Source organism: Artibeus jamaicensis, unplaced genomic scaffold (genome assembly GCF_021234435.1).
Source record: "Artibeus jamaicensis isolate MK-2021 breed Jamaican fruit bat unplaced genomic scaffold, CSHL_Jam_final scaffold_2172, whole genome shotgun sequence".
NCBI classification, from domain to species: domain Eukaryota; kingdom Metazoa; phylum Chordata; class Mammalia; order Chiroptera; family Phyllostomidae; genus Artibeus; species Artibeus jamaicensis.
In genome coordinates, this window is record NW_026522031.1 from 2,203,691 (window position 1) to 2,222,615 (window position 18,925).

At 41.4% G+C, this 18,925-nt stretch overlaps 1 non-coding gene and 1 pseudogene across 1 annotated transcript; both read left to right on the forward strand.

Moving 5' to 3' along the window:
* The first annotated feature begins 1,052 nt into the window (after nt 1–1,052).
* LOC119044628 (uncharacterized) lies at nt 1,053–1,288 on the forward strand (annotated as a pseudogene).
* Nucleotides 1,289–17,968: 16,680 nt separating this feature from the next.
* Nucleotides 17,969–18,091, forward strand: LOC119044653 (small nucleolar RNA SNORA17). Its single transcript, XR_005081655.2, has one exon. It is a non-coding gene; the product is annotated as a small nucleolar RNA SNORA17 (small nucleolar RNA).
* Nucleotides 18,092–18,925: the final 834 nt, after the last annotated feature.

An 18,925-nucleotide genomic window follows, 5' to 3' on the forward strand; every position in this document is an offset into this window, starting at 1 on the left:
ATAATAATTTGGAGAGAATGTATTATTTTCTAATAGCACTATGGGGAATCAGAATTACTGGGATGAGAGGCAAGTGTTGGAAAGAGTTTGGAAACTCCAAAGGAAACACTAATTTGCTGCACAAAGTAGCCTGCAGTTAGCTTTTCCAGGGACTGGACTGGCGCTTCCTTGGGTCAGCATCACACGTATTCAGTCTCTGCGGTTTCATGTTCCCATCTACAAAGTGGTAGATAATAGTGTCAGTGGTTAGTATCCTCCCAATGGATCTGAATAAATAATCATGTGCTGTATTAATAATAATAGTATCGTAATTCCTACCACACAAGGTCAGGGAGATAGGAGAGTATGGTGGTTAAATACAGGAGTTTTAGGACCAGTCAACCTGGGTTTGAAGCCCAGCTTTGCACCTTACTACCCATGTGACTTTGGGCAAGTTACTTAACTTAAAAAAGAAGATTTTATTTATTTATTTTAGAGAGAGGGTAATGGAGGGAGACAGACAGGGAGAGAAATATCAGTGTGAGAGAGGAACATGTTGTATGTGTTCCCACCAGGGACCAAACCTGGAACCCAGGCACGTGCCCTGACTGGGTGATGCCCAACTGAGCCACACTGGTCAGGGCAAGTTACTTAATCTTTTAAATCTGTACTTTCTTCATCTGTAAAATGGCAGTAATAATAGCATCTACTTCCTGTATTTAAGTGAAATAATTTCCCATATTTAAGTGTTCCATAAAAATCCTTTTCATGATCATTCTCCAAAGTACTAATGGTGATGAAATTATTGAAATAAATACATGTGAAAGCCCCGGCACTCTGGGTGCTTAACATACATGAAAAGTTGATAATTATTTTTCTCTTCTTTCAATGCTTCCTTCGATGTTGGCTGAACAAAGATGAAAAGCAAATGGCAAAGAATTTAAGGGTCCAGACTCTGGAATCAGACTGTCAGGGTTCAAATCCTAACCCCAGTGTTTACTAGCTGTTTAACCTGAGGCAAGTGACTTAACTTCTCTGTGCCTCATTGTCCTTATCTATAAAGCTAGGATAATACCGCTTCTCCGCCTTTTGGCTAAGATCAAGTGTAGTATCTGCTATTATCAGTTTATAAAATTAGGGTAATAATAGAGCCTATCTCCTAGAATTACTTATTTATTCATTTGTGTATTTGTTTTTAGAGAGAGGGGAAGGGAGGAAGAAAGGTAGAGAAGCATCAGTGTGTGCTTGCCTCTCCTGTGCTCCCCACTGGGGTCCTGGCCCACAACCCAGGTGTGTGCCCCGACTGGGAATCAAACCAGCAACCCTTTGATTCACAGGGCAGCGCTCAATCCACTGAGCCACACCAGCCAGGGTGTATTATTATAAGGATTAAATAGATTGATATTAGTAAAGTATTTAATAATAGCTTCAACACATAGGGCTATGCACATGTGATTAAATAAAAGATATTTTATTTGTCAATTTTTAATCTTGAATTCCAGGTGCACAAGTCCTCATTATGTAAATGTATACGAGGGGGCGATGATTGACATATTGAGGTTGGATGAACTGTGAAACAGTTACATTGCAAGAGTTTGAAAACCCAGGGGAGAAAACATGAAAACCAAGTATATGCAGTTCCAACATGAATAATTATCCAATACTTACTACACATCTGCTACTGATGTAAGTACTTGACATCAATTATCTTGTTTAATTCACACACAGCTCTTTGATGTAGGAGCTGTGTTATCTCTCTGCTAAGAATGAGAGAGAGGAGGCACAGAGAAACTATGTAACTTGCCTAAAGTCACAGAGCAGAGCCAGGTTAACTCCAAGCCTGTCTCCGTGACCCTGGCATGTCACTGTCACCCCCCATGGCCTTCCCAGAGAGAGAGGCAAAATGGCGGTGCTCTGCAGGTTTGGGCTGAGGCGGGTGGTTCTTCACAGTCTGCATCATTGACCTTTTGGAGATGCAGGCAGACTCTCAGGAACGATGCGCACACCAGGCTGAGTTTTCCTGGTGGAGGCAGAGATGTTAAAAGCATACCATTGGTCTTCTCCGTATCCTTATAATGCTGGTTCAAAAATGAAGTAAATTTTCCCCCTAAAATTTATTTGACTGTTTATTCTAAGTGTGTTCATAAAGCATGGAAATGAACAGGCAATAAACCCAGGCACGCCTGGGTCTCAGTAGTAATACAGAATGAACACTTTAATGAATAAATGTGGCCGTGCTAAAGGATGGCCCAGTGAAGAATGTGTGTGGCCTGACAGCAGGGTTTCTCCAGCGGTTGCACGAATCAGTACCTGTCCGGACAGACAGGGCCAACGGGCACGGAAGGAGTTAGGCTGTTTTCCTCGGGGCACCATGGAGCAGGCACACTTCCCCCTGGTTCCTGGCACGCTGGCCTGCGTCAGAGTCCCAGGACCTCCCCTTGCTTTCCGTTCAATGCTGAAACCAGAGTCGTTTAAAATCCAGCTCTCATACACAGAAGCCACAGGACACCTCATTTTTTTAAAAACATCCGTTGGCCACTCTTACAGTTTTGGCTGCCCCTCCTGCATTTGCTCCTCCTCTGGGTCAGAACACCCTAGATTTCCCTTGGTGAATCATCTCTCCGTGACTCAGTGCAGGAGGACCGTGGCTTGGGTGGGCCACCTTTCTTTCTCCAGACGGGGAACGTGGGACCCAGACCTGACTCTTCAGAAGTGCGCAGCGACCCAGACCAGTTGCATCAGTGCGAGTCCGCGTCGGTGCGAGTCCGTGGACTCACGCAGGAGGTACTAGACGAGGCTGCGCTCTCCTCTGCGGGAACACAGCCTGGGGGCCCAGCCCCCAGATTGCTGCCAAGTGGAGAATGAGGACGAGGCCACACCGTGAGGGCCAAGCCAACGGGGAGACAAACTGCACCCCCATGACGTCATCCGGTTCCTGCCTCGGGCGTTCCTGAGTATCTTCCTGAAGCTTTTCAACAACGGACCACAGCCCTTTGCGGACACCAGTCTGAGTGGAACTTCAGTCACTTGGAAATGGGAAGAGTCTTAACTGAGAATGTATCTAACAGATTATGGAATTTTGCATTATTTGTGGTAGCTTCTTCTACTGTTTTCAAAATTTTATTTACTTATCTTTTAAAAAATCAATTTTTCTTGTTTTGAAAAATATAGTAAAGAGACTTTCACGAATCCCTAATTATTAATTACCATTGCAGTTGAAGATCCCAAAATGCAGCACATTCCCCATGAGGGTGCCCTCCTCCAAAGCATCAGGTGAAGGACAGAAGAGGCTGCCGTGGAATTTGGACACTGAGATAGCACCCCAGCCTCGTGGGGCATTGGATTCTGAAAATTAATGTTTTAGCAAAGTTATCTACTATTTTCTTTAAGATTTTATTTATTTATCTTTAGAGGGGAAAGGAGGGAGAGAGGGAGAGAAATATCAATGTACGGTTGCCTCTGGTGTGTCCCCTGCCGGAAACTGGCCTGCAACCCAGGAATGTGCCCTGACTGGGAATCAAACCTCGATCCTTTGGTTCACAGGCCCGCACTCAATCCACTGAGCTACACCAGCCAGGGCTTAAATGAGTTCCACTTTAAAAGAAGCTAATATTAAAGAAGGAAGATATATGGAATGACTATTTGAAAAGTGATTATTTATATTTAAAAAAAGATCTTTCACTTTAAACAAAGCTTCTTCTGTTTTTAAAAAAATTAATATTCACCCTAGTCTATTTGACTTAATGTGTAAAATTTTACTTATAATTTCAGACTAGGAAGAATGCTTGAATATAATTTCACATTTGTAGAAGCCAAGGAAAGAGATAAGTTACATAATTGGCCCGGTCAGTGGTTGCCCAGATAATGGTAGTTGGGAATTTATCACTAGCAGACCCTCCTTCTCAAAGAACTTTCTCAGAAACCCTCCCCATCCTGCCCCTGAGCAAAAGTTCTTTAGAGAAAAGGAAAATTACATAGGTCAGAAAATCAGGTCTCCATAAAGGAAGGAAGATCACTAGAGAAGGAATAAATAAAGTCGAGTGAAATCTTAATTTAACAGATAACAGTTTGCTTAAAATAATAACAGAAACAATATGCTTGCTGATTATAACTTATAGATAAGTGAAATGAATGACAGTAATATTGTAAGGAATAGGAGGGAGAAATTGGGGATTCTCTGTTATTATTTTCATTACCCATGCAGCAGTATAGTGTTATTTGAAAGTGGACCTGGCTTGATTATAAATGTTTATAGTAAACTCCAGGGTAATCACTAAAAAAAGTAAAAAAAAACAAGTATAATTCATATGGTAAGAGAGTGGAGAAGGTGAAGACATATAAAATGCTCAGTTAAAACCACAAAAGGCAGAAAAAGAAGACTAAAAAGGAAACAAGGAATAAGAGCAATGAGTAGAAAACAGTAACAAATATGTCATTGTTAATCCAGTTATACCAATAATCACTGTAAACACCTTTGGTCTAAACACAGCAGTTAAAAAACAGAGATTGACTGGGTGTATAACAAAGCAAGATCCAACTATGTGTTGTCTACAAGAAACCCACTTCAAATATAAACTGGGTAGATTAAAAGTAAAGATGGACAGATTAAAAGTAGAGAGCTGGAAAAGTATATACCAGATAACAGTCTAACACCAATCAGAAGAAGCAGTGCAGCAGTATTAATTTCAGGCAAGGCAGACTTCAAAGCAAGGAAAATTATCAGGGATAAAGAGAGGCACTATGTCATGATAAATGGGCCAATTCTCTAAGACAGCAATATTTAATGTGTATGCACCCAAAGACAGAGCACCAAAATATATAAGGCAAAAATTCATAGAACTGAATCCACTATTATAGTTGGAGACTTCAACACCTTTTATTAGTAATTGGCAGAAAATTATTAAGCAGTAGAGTACCATCAATAAACTGGATATAATTGACATTTATAGAAGACTTTATCCAACCACAGCAATTCACACTTTTTTTCTCTAGCTTGCTTGGGGCATTCACTAAGATAGAACACATTCTGGGTTACAGATCACATCTGAACAAATTTAAAAGAATAGACATCATATAATGTGTACTCTCAGCCCACAGTGGAATTAAACTAGAAATCAATAACAGAAAGATAGCTGGAAAACCCTGAAATGCTTTGTGGTTAAACAACACACTTCTCAGTAACACATGGGTCAAAGAAAAAGTCTTAAGAGGAATTAAAATGTATTTGAACTAAATGAAACTGAAAATACAACTTTTCAAAAAAGCAGGACTTAGGAAAATTAGCAACATTGAGTACATACATTATAAAAGACAACGAATCTAAAATCAATAATCTAAACTTCCATTTTAGGCCCTGACTGGTGTAGCTCAGTGGATTGAGTGTCAGCCTGTAAACCAAAGGGTCACCTGTTCAATTCCCAGTCAGGGCACATGCCTGGGTTGCAGGCCAGGTCCCCAGTTGGAGGGGTGGTGGTAGCGCACAAGAGGCAACCTCACATTGATGTTTCTTTCCCTCTCTTTCTCCCTCCCTTCTCCTCTCTCTGGAAATAAATAAATAAAATCTTTTTAAAAACCTTTCATTTTAGAAAACTTGAAAAAAATTAAGTCTAAAGTAACAGAAAAGAAATACTAAAAACTAGACCAGGAAACAATAAAATTGACCCTGTCTGGTGTGGCTCAGTGGATTGGGTGTCGTCCTGCAAAGTGAAAGGTCACCTGTTCAATTCCCACTCAGGGTACATGCCTGCATTATGGGCCAGGTCTCCTGTTGGGGGCATGCAAGAGGCAACCAATCAATGTTTCTTTTGCATGTTGATGTTGCTTTCCTTTTCTTTCTGCCTTCTTTCCCCTCTAAAAATAAATTTTAAAGAAATCAATAAAATCGAAAACAGGAAATTAATAAAATCAAAAGATGGTTCTTTGAAAACATCAATAAAATTGATAGACCTCTAGTCAGGCTAAGAAAAGAAAGAAAACAAAAATTACTAATATTAGAAGTGAAAGAGGTGCTGATCCTATAGATATTAAAAGGAGAATAAAGGAATATTATGAACAATTCAGTGTCCATACATTTGTTAATCTTGATAAAATGGGCCAATTTTTTGAGAGACACAATTTACCAAAACTCACACTAGAGGAGATCATCTGATTTTGACTATACCTATTAAAGAAAATGGATCATTAATTAATAACCTTGCAAAACAAAAAAGCACAAGATGGGTTCACTGATGAATTCTACCAAACGTTTAAGGAAGAACTTATACCAAGTCTCTACACTTTCAGAAGGTGGGAACAGAGGGAGCACTTCCTGACTCATTTTATGTGGCCAGTATTACTCTAATATCAAGACCAGACAAAGAAAGACTTATAAGAAAGGAAAACTACAGACCAATAAGTCTCATAAACACTGATGCAAAAATCCTCAACAAAATAATAATGAACTGAATCTGACAATGAATAAAATGAATTATACAGCATGGTCCAGTAGGATTCATTGTGGGTATGCATGACTGGATCAGCATTTAAAACCAATTAATGAAATTCTTCCCATCAAACAGGCTAAAGAAAAAAAAATCAGATGATCTTATCAAAAGATGCAGAGAAAGCATTTGACCAAATAGTACACTGAGAATGATTTTTGTATACGTCTATTTGGAAATATCCGTTTTGGTAAATTTATCTGTCCTCTCTCCCCCATCCCCAGCAAAGTCTGTGCGACAAAACACTGACCGATGAGTTTTATTTTCTCCTCATTGCTTCTGTGAATTTTCTAAGTTTTCTGCAAAATTTTCTAGAAAAAAGCACTCGCCATGATTTTAAAAAACTTGTTAGTCTGACAAGGGTCTGCTAACAGAAACACTTGTTAAAAGACCACCGTTAAAGGCACGAAGGAAGAGATACCAGTTTCTTTTTGAGATGGGTCTCCATTAGCCTAAGCCAGTGAGCGCATGCAAGTCAGCTACGCACACGTACACACACTTGCCACAATGCTGAAGGTTCAGAGTATAGGTGTCAGAGTACTGGCTCTCATCAATCTAGTCTCTTTCAGATTTAAAAACATGGCTATATGGTTTCGTTGAGGCCTAACTGAACTTCATTTTCCTTTTTGTGGGCATGCTGTTTATTACATTACAGGGGAGGGCAGGGATGGGCAGTGAGAGAGACTGCACCCCCTCCATATAAGGGGTCCCAGACAAAGGCAGCATGGGTCCAAGTTACACAAACCTATGTGTGGCCCGGAGCTACATTACATCAGTGTGTATGTGCAGAAGGAAGAGGTCAAAAAGCAGTCACAGGACAAGAAGCCGCTCCCCAAAAGAGATAAGGAGGGAGTCACAGTCCATTCCCCAAACAATACACCTTTCTTCTGGCAAGGGCCCCCTGGCCAGCCCTCATCACTGGTGGTGGGGGAGCCATGTATTGACCCCCCACTGTCCCCCAACATTGCTCTTCCACCTCACATTCTTTGTATTAACTCTTCCTTAGGGGGCCTGTGTAGTGAGTATGTTGGCACTTAGCATCCATATATCATGGTTACTGTAAAGGCCACACCCTAAGATAGAAAGTGCAATACAGAAGCCAAAGAGACCCAGGAGAAGGGAACGCCACCAACAGTCTGTAGCAGCCAGGACCGTAATATTCTTGCACAGGGTTGCTGGCATCCACCCCATGAGTCGCAGTCTCATTTTCAGTGCCGTTTCTGTGTTCAATACATATGCGTACGAGCTGTCATACTGTCATGCTGAGAGTATGACACTCCACACTGTCCCAAACTGTGTACGTGAGCTATAGCTTTCTTAAAATTAACCTCTCTCATGAGGGAAGACACCTTCTCATGCACTCTTTTGAAGAGGGGGTCAGAAGCCCTGCAGCCGGTCCCAGTGTGTGTGGTTCACAGGTTGGCCACTGTGGCCGGCCAGCAGAGGCGGGGGTCGGGAAATCTGTGCACACCCAACAGTCTGAGTGGTTGTGCTCAGAGGCCAGCATGACCATCACCTGGGGGAAGGTGGTGTTTCCGTAGAATCCAGCCACATGACCCCCAAGAATCTGACAGAGAAACCAGGCAAACAAGGTCATAGTATACATTTTCTCTCTTCCATTGAACAGTCTTTCATTTCCACGGGTAACCAACCATCCTAGGCCTCCCAGCCCAGTTGCCGAGCCCTTTGGACTGCGCCTGTGCTCTCTGTGGGCCACACTCTCCAGGTATTCCTCTTTGACCTGCACAGGTCTCTGCCCCCAGGCATTCGAATTTTTGACCCTGGTCAGGATCCTTCTCTCTGTCTCTGCCGCAGGCCTCCAAAGGATTTAATAAGTGGTCCTGTTCCCACCACTCCACCTCTCTCAGGCCTTCAGGACAAAGCCTGGCGCCTGAACTGCCTATTCCTGCTGCATTACCTCTCACTGTGGGAACTCTGGGAGCAAGCCGGTCTGGACCTTTCCCATTCCTAAGTGTCTTGAACCTCTAAGCTATGTTGCTGCACAGGATGGGAGCATGTTCTTCCAGTGCACACACCAGGTCAGATTCCTTCCTGTGTTCTGAGCACACACTCAGTCCAGGACACTGAAATTCCTCCCCACCCTCCCCCACCCCACAGCATCCCACCAAAACCACTGAGGAGGCAGGATGCTCAACTTCATTTTCCTTGCCATTACCTCACTCTGTGGTCCTGTATTCTTGACTGACCATTGACTTCCAGTAGCCTCATCGTCATGGTCTGCACACAGTCGCTACATCTTTCCTCAGATTATTTCCTCTTGGGGTTGCTTGACTGTCATGAATAGCATAGCCACTTCTGACCCTAAGATCACCTTTCCTTCTACTGTAGCAGATTCACGGTGCAAAGCATGGCATTTGGAAACAGATATTCTTCCCAGAGAATACCTGATTCTAGGTGTAGAATTCTATACCTAGAATCAGGTATGTCTAGTTTAAATCCTTGCCGCACTATTTACCAGCTGAATGAACTTGAGCAAGTCGCTCTCTGAGGAGCTCCCTTCATCTGATAAATGTGGGTAATAGCCAGTTAATAGAATTGTGACAGTTCAATGAAAAGTCCTCTCTGTACAATGCCTGGCACAAAGCAGGCCACCAACAAATGGGGGCTGAACGCTCCTAGCTATTCTTCTGACCTGCCCTCCTTTCCAATTACCTGAGTTGATTCCAGAGGTTCTCGTTTTCCTTATGGAGTAAACTATCCTTTGCTGGTCCAGAATCTTGCTTTCAGTCCACAGTTCCTGCTTCCTTTCTGGCTGTTTGTCCTCCCTCATTTTGTGGATGTTTTGGGTCCTCTCCATCCTGTTCCCATGTTTCTGGTCCTGGGTGGTGTGAGCCAGTGCTTGCTTGCTCAGCTTAGAGCTCCACCCCCATCAGGTCCCCGGAAGCCAGCCTTGTAACCTCGGCAAAATCACTCCAAGTCCTGTACAGTGCTGATGCTTCTTTGTAGCACATGCTTGCCAGACCAGAACACAACGGTCCAGTCGGAGAAGGAGACAGCTTTTGCCTCAGAAATGTCAGAAAAGGATGGAAATGTAAAGCAATGAGTAGAGAGTCTGGGAAAACCATGACTTTTTTTTCTCTTGAAAAAAATCTTCACTGTTAAAAGACTAAGGCAAAAACACATAGTTCAGAGCACTTAGAAGCAGAATTATCTCTAAGTAGAGCACTTTTAATTTTGGATGTCAGTAACTCTTAGATTTGGTGCTTTCGGATGAGTTTGGTTGGAATCTAGAGAAGCCTGGTGAGACTTGGAGAATTAATCATACATGTCACAGTTTGAATATGAGTGTCTTTATTATGTTAACGTGGCTGTTGTTTTTAGACAACTAAGTAATCCATGCTCATTATATAAAATCTAGAAAATACAAAAACTTTTACAGAGGAATCCAGAAATAAGCCAACATTTTGGCGTATTTCTTTGTCATTTATTTTCTTTATAAAATTTGGATCACATTTCATCCACAGTTTTATATCCTCCTCTTGAGTGGTTTTTCATATTCTTAAATATGCCTCCAAAACATTATTTTAAGAGCTGCTTGTCATCCATTGATTGAATATATTATAATTTATTCATATCAACCTCTTGGACATTTGTGAATCCTATTACAAATAAAACTTCACTGTAAATACTTGAACCTTCATTTTTTTAATACTTAGTTATTCCCTTAAAATAGATTCATTCTGAGCACTTTACATTTCCAGGGTCCCCTGGCTGTTTGGGGAGCCCAGGCTGATGTCATGCCGCACCACTGAGGTCAGCTGCAGTGGGGCTGAATGACCACGGGTGTTCTGTAGGGAGACTTCTCTCTGGCAGGACAATTTTTTATTAAAGGCAGGTTTCCAGCTTGTTAGGAGTACATTGCCTCCTGTGCCCATGTCAGCTCTTATAGGCCATGGCCATGTGAGCACCCCGTATACAGTGGCTTAGACACTACCTTCACAGGCCTTTGCTGGCAAGTAATTTCTTTCACCGAGTTGGGCGATGGCTATGAGGCCAGATCTGCAGGATGCGGTGGAGGCATGGGAACTCTCGCACCCAACATAAGACTGGCTCCCGCCGCCACGCTGGAGTCAGGTTGGCTGGGTTAGCCCTGGACATGCTGTGGCTGGTGTGTTTGTGGTGTGTGAATGTGTGTGTATGTGTGAGAGGTAGGGAAATATGGCCTTCAAGCACTGAAATTCTATGGCGTGCTCCAAAGAGTATACAGATTTTTCTCTTTTATGAGGTGATTCCTTTCTGTAGTAGTCTGCTCAGGCTGCTGTAATAAAACACCATAGGCTGGTGGCTTAAACAACATAAATTTATTTTTTCATAGTTCTGGAGGCTGGCAGTCCTGGATCAAGGTGTTGGTCAATTAGGTTTTCTGGTGAAGACTTTTTCTGGCTTGTAGATGGTTGTTGTCTTTCTATAGCAATGCATGACCTTTCCTTTGCGTTGGAGGGGAGAAAGGAAGACAGGTAGATAGGTAGGTAGGTAGGTAGGTAGGTAGGTAGGTAGGTAGGTAGGTAGATAGATAGATGTTGATCTCTCCCTCTTCTTATGAGAGGGAGAGACCACCAGGTCTTATTTAAACTTAGTTATCTCCTAAAGACCCTATCTGTAAACACAGTCATACAGAGGGTTAGGGCTCTAACATAGGAATTTGGGGGGATGCAAATGTTCATAGCACCCTTCCACCCTGTTCTGTTTTTCCCTACAGCACTAGTCATCTTTTAAAATATTAGATAATTTTTTTACTAGATTGGTTATTAGTTTTCTTTAACTACTAGAATATAAAAGCTGCCTGAGGTCAGGGATCTTCCTTTGTTTTTCACTGATGTCTTTTCAAGAACCTAGAAGAGTGCTTGCACATGGCAATTGCAGAACAGGTGAATGAAGGGAGGAAAAAGAGAGAGAGACTGAACACTGGTAATACACGGGAAATACTAAGATCTAGAAAGGGAGGTCAGGGCTTTTCCTGTCCTAGAACTGAAGATATCTTGTCCGGGGATTACTTCACTTGATCAGGCATGATGTGGTAGAGATATCCCACATTATGGTTCAAACTTGTGTCCCTTTGAGTTGTTATGGCGACTGTGGTGCCTTAGTCTGCTCCAGCTGCCTTAACGAAATGCCATAGACTGGGTGGCTCAAACAATGGAAATTGATGTTTTCAAAGTTCTGGAGGCTGAAAGTCTAAGATCAGAGTGCCAGCCCACATAGTTGGGTTCTGATGAGGACTCTCTTCCTGGCTTATAGACAGCTGCCTTCTCTCTGTCCTCATGTGTGTGTGTGTGGGGGGGGCGGGGGGATGGGGGAGAGATTGAGGGAGGAGGGGAGGGACAGAGTGGGGAGAGAGAGCAAGGGAGCGAGTGCTGTCTCTGGTCTAATTGCATCCTGGTGGGCCCCTCTTAAGACCTCATCTAAATGTTAATTATCTCCCAAAGGCCCCTTCTACAAATATTACATTGGGGGTTAGGGCTTCAAATTAGATTTTGGGGTGCACAAACATTCATTCCATAGCAGATGATGTAGCAGGTATTCAAGTACTCGAAGAATCCAAGTCCATGAGAAGTCAGGTCAGGGAATAGAACAGGAGGTCATACAGATAGACTGTGATTCCCCAGCCCAGGAGGTCAATGCCTGGGGAACATCAGGGCATTGGTGAAGTGCATCACAGGGCACTCTTACTTGTCAAAGGTTGTCTGGGAAGATGTTGTCCACTCATCATATTTCCAGACCTTATGGAATTGTAGTCCCTAAGAAGTCTTAATTTCATGTAAATTGCGTGTTCCTTTGGTTTTTAGCAAATGATTTGATTAGGTTCCTCATTCTTTTTATTTACTAAAATTCTGGGATTTGCCCTGGCTGGTGTGGCTCAGTGGATTGAGTGCAGACTGCAAACCAAGGGGTCTCTGGTTCGATTCCCAGTCAGGGCACATGCCTGGGTTGCAGGCCAGGTCCCCAGAGGGGACCATATGACAGGCAACCTCACACTGATATTTCTCTCTCTCTCTCTCTCTCTTTCTCCTTCCCTTCCCCTCTCTAAAAAAGAGATAGATAAAATCTTTTTTAAAAATTCTGGGATTTCTGGGGAGGGAATGCAAGGTCTGAGAAGTGGCTATCACACTATTATAAATATTGTTGCTTTAAAAACACTTTAATGCTTATGACAAATTATTGCAAAAATATCTTGAGTATTCCCAGTAATAATTTTTTAAATTAAATTAAATTAAGTTAAATTAAATTAAATTTAATTTATCTCAAAAGGATGTCACGGTGGCACAGTGCACTTTCTTAGGTACAATCTTGTAAATGCTCAGATTGTCTGCCTTCATTGTTCACACACTCTTTGTGGTCTACTTGCTATACTCAAGTACGCTTTGGCACGGAATTTTACTGTCATCAGTAAACCTACTTTTGCCGACCCCTATACGTATATCTGTACAGATATAGCTATATCTATATCAGATTTTCTTCTCGAAAATTTTATTGTATATTTTTTGCACTACCATTTAAGCCCCAGAATCACCACACTGTCGTGTAGGTCCATGGGTTTTTTTTCCTTTTGGCGCATTCCTTTTATCCCCTACCCTCTGCCCCCCGGCCGTAGCTGTCAGCCTGCTCTCTGTTTACGAGTCTGTCTCTATGTTGCTCAATAGTTCAGTTTGTTCACTAGATTCTACATATGAGTGAAGTCATACGGTATTTGTCTTTCTCTGACTGGCTTTTTTCACTCAGCATAATGTCCTCCAGGTCCATCTGTGATGTGGCAGAAGGTGAAATTTTCCCTTTTTTTATGGTCTAGTAGTAGTATTCCATTGTATAAATTCCCCGTAGTTGTCTTATCCATTCATCTACTGATGGACATTTAGGCTGCTTTCATATCTTGGCTATTGTAAATAATGCTGCAATGAGCATAGGGGTTCTTATGTTCTTTCGAATTAGTGTTTTGGGTTTCTTTGGATATATTCCCAGTAGTGGGATCACTGGGTCAAAAGGCAGATCCATTTTTAATTTTTTGAGGTATTTCCATACTGCTTTCCCCAGTGACTGCACCAGTCTGCATTCCCATCAACAGTGCAAAAGGGTTTTCTTTTCTCCACATCCTCTCCAGCACTTGGTATTTGTTGATTATTGATGATAGCCATTCTGACAAGGGTGAGGTGATATCTCATCGTGGTTTTGCATTTCTCTGATGATTAGTGATGTTGAGCATCTTTTCATGAGTCTATTTGCCATCTATGTAATTTGGTTGTTTGGTTTTTTGATGTTGAGTTTTGTGAGTTCTTTATGAATTTTGGATATTAACCCCTTAACAGATGTATCAGCAGTTATGTTCCACCATTCCAGGTGTTGTCTTTTTGTTTTGTTGATGGTTTCCTTTCTCCGCAAACTACTAATAGATACTTTTTAGATGAGCTTTAGAATTATTGTCCAAATTCCTATAAAACCTTTTGAGATTTTGATTGGAACTGTGTTGAACCTGTAAATGATTATGTAGAGCATAGACATTTTTAGAATATTGAACATTTAGAACATTTTTAGAATATTGAGTTTTGTTCATATTTTAGAACATTTTTAGAATACTGAGTTTTGTTCAGAAACATGGTAATTTTCTCAATCTTTTTAGGTCATTTATGTCTTGATAAAATTTTGTAGTTTTCTTCATATAAAGCATTTACTTTCTTTGTAACTGTTATTCTTAAGTATATTATAGGATTTTTGTTATTGTAAATGGGATAGTTTTCCAGTATATTTTTAGTAATTAATGGCTGTTATATTGGAATATATTGAGTCCTGTACATTGTTATATATGAGGCCATTTTATTGAACTCTCTTATTACTATTAATAGTGTTCACTTTATTCTTTTGAGTTTTTAAGTCATATTACTCACATATAATAATAGTTTTGCGTTCTCATTTCCAATTATTGTAACTCTTATTTCCATTGCCTGCCCTATGCTTGAGCCAAATATTAAATAATGATGACAGAGCATATTCATCTTAATCCTAATTTTATGGTAATACCTCTAGAATTCCACTGTGTGTCAGTCCATCCTAGCCTGTTTGCTCTCAGATTTGTTCCATGATTTTCCTTGCTCTGTTCTGCAGGGGGTTGACATTTGCATTCTGAGCCCAAGGCTCCCATGCCAGCTGGTGTCCATCTGGTTTCAGCCAATGGGAGGTTCTGGCAAGAGGTTGCTGAGTAGACGAAAGGGAGAAGCAGGGTATTCCTCCCTTATTTTCAGCCACAGGTAGCAAGTCCTGCAGCAGATGCCTCCATTTCACAGCTCCCGCTCTGGCCAGACAACTATCTCCATGGTTCCAGTTTTTGCCGGGGGAATCTTGTACCTGACCTCAGGTTTACCCTTTTCTCTTTTTGTTCCTCTAGCCTGAGTGCCCTTAGTCCCCAGCATAAAGGTCCCTGCTTGGACCTCATTTCTGAGTCTTGTTTCTCTCTCTCTCACAAATGTACACACACATAGCAGCTGAATGAAAGAACTCGTAGTTGTCTATAATGTTTAGGGATCCTGCATCAGTATTGGCACAGCATAGTCTGTCATTTGCTCTTTTGGTTAACACGGTGCAGACCCCAGGAAAATGTTTCTCTACACCTCTTGTCCTGTGTCCTCGAAACACAAGACAACAGCATGTGAATGCCTTCAAGTTTTGCTGACATTGGGGATAGGTACTGCTTTGGCGTGCTGAGAGGACCTGAGGATGGGAGCCCTTGATAAAAGAAAAGATGGTGTGATTAACTTGTCAAATCCTTCCTCCCAGGTAGCATGCATACGGTAGATTTTTGAATGAGGGAGTATTTTTTCCCAGCCATGATGAGCATCCATTTTCTTGCTTCCCTTTTTGTTCCAATTCATGGCTCTGGAGTTACACATGAATTAGGGTGGTATTTTGAACAGTTGTACCCAGCAACTGAGGAATGTTTTGTAATATTATGTTCTTGCAATTCATATTGCTCTTAAATTATATGTGTATGTCTTGACCTAACTTGAATTTTGGACTAAAATCCAGGATTATTCTTTGTAACATGTATGGAATGTTGTTTGAATTTGTTACTAGTGATGTGGGCTCCACTGAGTCAATAATCAAGAAGTTCTTTAGAGAAGTTAAAAGATTCTGATATGTCTCGAATCTATCCATAGATGAAACACATTAAATTTGACCTTATAGCCACCACTTAAGACACATGAAGGACATGTTGATTAAATGCTGTTCAAGCCATTATATTTAATTTAAAAACATTATAAGATATTTTAGAATAGTCAAATGAAACAATAAAAGATCTTTAAAGACAGCAAAATGTGGTCTTTTGTAGAAAATGAAGTTAATTTTGGATTTGTGCTATCTACAATTTTTTTTTGACGTGAAGTATAGACAAAAGCAGATCTAAGTTTGGTAATCTCGCAATTAAAAAAATTAAAACATTTTAAATATTTTATTTATGTATTTTTAGAGAGAGGGGAAGGGAGGGAGAAAGAGAGGGAGAGAAACATCAATGTGTGGTTGATTGCCTCTTGCCTGCCACCTACCAGGGACCTGGCCTACAACCCAGGCATATGCCCTGACTGGGAATTGAACCAGCAACCCTTTGATTTGCAGACCATCACTGAATCTGCTGAGCCACAGTAGCCAGGGCAAGATATTTTTTAATTAAAAAATGTTTTTTTAAATAGAAATAAACTGCATGTGAAACTAAAAGTGATATTCCAGTTAAATATAAGTAAAGTAGAACAGGAAAATGCAAATGTTTTTATGACTTTAAAGGAGAAGATTCATATATAAGTAATCCTGAAGTAATGTCTATAGTAGCTATTTTCCAATCATAGATTAAGATATGGTCTTGACTGTAGAGAGATTTGAAGAAATTCAGCAATATAGTACAATTTTTGGTTTTATTCATTATAGCATTGGAATACTTGAAAGAAGTTTTTAGCTCCAGCTGGGTAGCTCAGTTGGTTAGAGTGCTGTCCTGATATGTTAAGGTTACAGGTTCCATCTCCATTGAGGGCATGCACAGGAAACAATCAATAGGAGACTTCCAGTCAAGGTGGCAGGTCAGGTAAACATGGCTCACCTGCTCACACAACCACATCAAAATTACAGCTAAACTACAGAACTGTCATTCAGAACTGTCAGAAATTGAGCTGAATGGAATCCTACAACTATTTAATTAAAGAAGGAACCACATTGAGACTGGTAGGACAGGCAGAGATGTGGAATGAGCTGGTCCCACCTCCATTGTGGTAGATAAAATTCAGGAGGGATATCTTAGGAGCGAGGGGTTCAAGCCCCACACCAGGCCCTCCAACCCAGGATTCCAATGCCAGGAAGATAAGCCGCAATAACTTCTGGCTGTAAAAAGCAGGGATTGAAGTCATGGAAGACAGACACTAGAATCCTAGGCAGTTTCTCTTAAATAGCCTGCACACAGACTTACTCAGACTCCCTCCCTCTGGGCTCCAGTGCTCGGGCAGCAGACTGAAAGGCATCGGAGATTTCTGGGAAATTGTCTGGCATCAGGACAAGAGCTGGGGGCCATCTTTCTTCCAGACAGAAGTACTGGCAAAGGGCATTGTTCCTTTGCTGAGCCCTCCCCCAACAAAGCTGGCAGGTGGGCACCATATCTGAGATTCCATCAATCTGGCATACACTGTTTGCCCGATCCTGGTGATTCTCTGAGGCCCTGCCCTACACAACTTTCAGGTCCACCCAAGCTGTTTGTAGTGGCTTTTCCATGTAAATGGCTTGTGTTGGCCCATGCTTCAGATTTTCCTAAATTCTCTCTAACAAGTAGTACCTGGCTTCAGTAAGCCCTGTACCTTGCTAAGTTGCCCCAGGCCCAGCAGGATCAGCAGCTGGCCTTGGTTCACTGCTTGACCTCTCATGGGCACAAGTAGCCTAGCACAAATAGCAGCCATCTGAAGATTGCTTTGTAGCTAATGCTGTGTGACCCTCCAACAGAACACAGTCCGTGGCTGACTTTGGATGTGCCAACAGCAAGGCTCAACTACAAGAGGAGGGTATACACAGCCCACATAGTTGGTACACCTTGAGTAGCCAGCTTGGGTATCGGGGGAGGTGGTGCCACTGTAGCCAATAGAACACCTACTACATTAAGCCATCTATCAAGCCTAATATGTAAAAACGAACACAGGGAGGCTGCCAAAATGAGGAGACAAAGGAACATGGCCCAAATGAAAGAACAGAACAAAAACTCCAGAAAAAGAACTAAACACAATGGAGAAAAGCAATCTATCAGGTGTAGAGTTCAAAACACTGGTTATAAGGTTGCTCAAGGAACTTAGTGAGGACCTCAATAGCATAAAAAAAAATATCCAGTCAGAAATGAAGGATACATGAATTGAAATAAAGAACAATTTAAAGGGAATTGATAGTAGAGTGGATGAGGCCAAGAATCAGATCGGTAATTTGGAACTTAAGCAACCAAAAAACAACCAATCATAAAAAACCCCAAAACCTAAAAAACCCCTGCCCCTAGAGGGTGTTGCAGATGTGGCTGCCGCGTCACATTTGTGTCATTAAGTGGCAGAGAGGCCTGTCTATGCCCAGCATTCTGGCATGAACGCTTGGATGATTGATTGTCTGAAATTTGCTGATTAAACAATAACAACAACAACCACCACCAGCAATCAGAACAACAAGAAGAGAAAAGAATCAAAAAAATGAGGATAGTGTAGGGAGCCTGTGGGACAACTTCGAGTGTACCAACATTCACATCATAGGGGTGCCAGAAGGAGAAGAGAAAGGCAAGAAATTGAAAATCTGTTTGACAATATAATGAAAGAAAACTTCCCTAATTGGTGAAGGAAATAGGCACGCAAGTCTGGGAAGGACAGAGAGTCCCAAATAAGATGGATCCAAAGAAGCCCACTCTAGGACACATCATAATTAAATCACCAAGGTTAAATACAAAGAGAGAATCTTAAAAGCAGCAGAGACAAGCAGTTACCTAAAAGGGAACACCCATAAGACTGTCAACTTTTAAGATTTATCAAAAGAAACTTAGCAGACCAGAAAGGGATTGGCAAGAAATATTCAAAGTCATGAAAAGGAGGGGCCTATAACCAAGATTACTTTACCCAGCAAAGCTATCATTTAGAATTGAAGGGCAGATAAAGAGCTTCCCAGACAACAAAAAGCTAAAGGAGTTAATCATCACCAAATTAGTATTATGAAATGTTAAAGGGTCTTTAAGAAGAAGATCAAAACTATGAACAATAAAATGGCAATAAGTACATATCTATCAACAATTGAATCTAAAAAACAAAATGAACAAACAAGTAGAACAGGAACAGAATCATAGATACAGAGAACATTTGGATGGTTGCCAGATGGGAAAGGGTTAGGGGATGGGTAAAAAAGGTGAAGGTATTAAAAAGTACAAATTTGTAGTTACAGAATAGCCATAGGAATGCAAAGCAGCC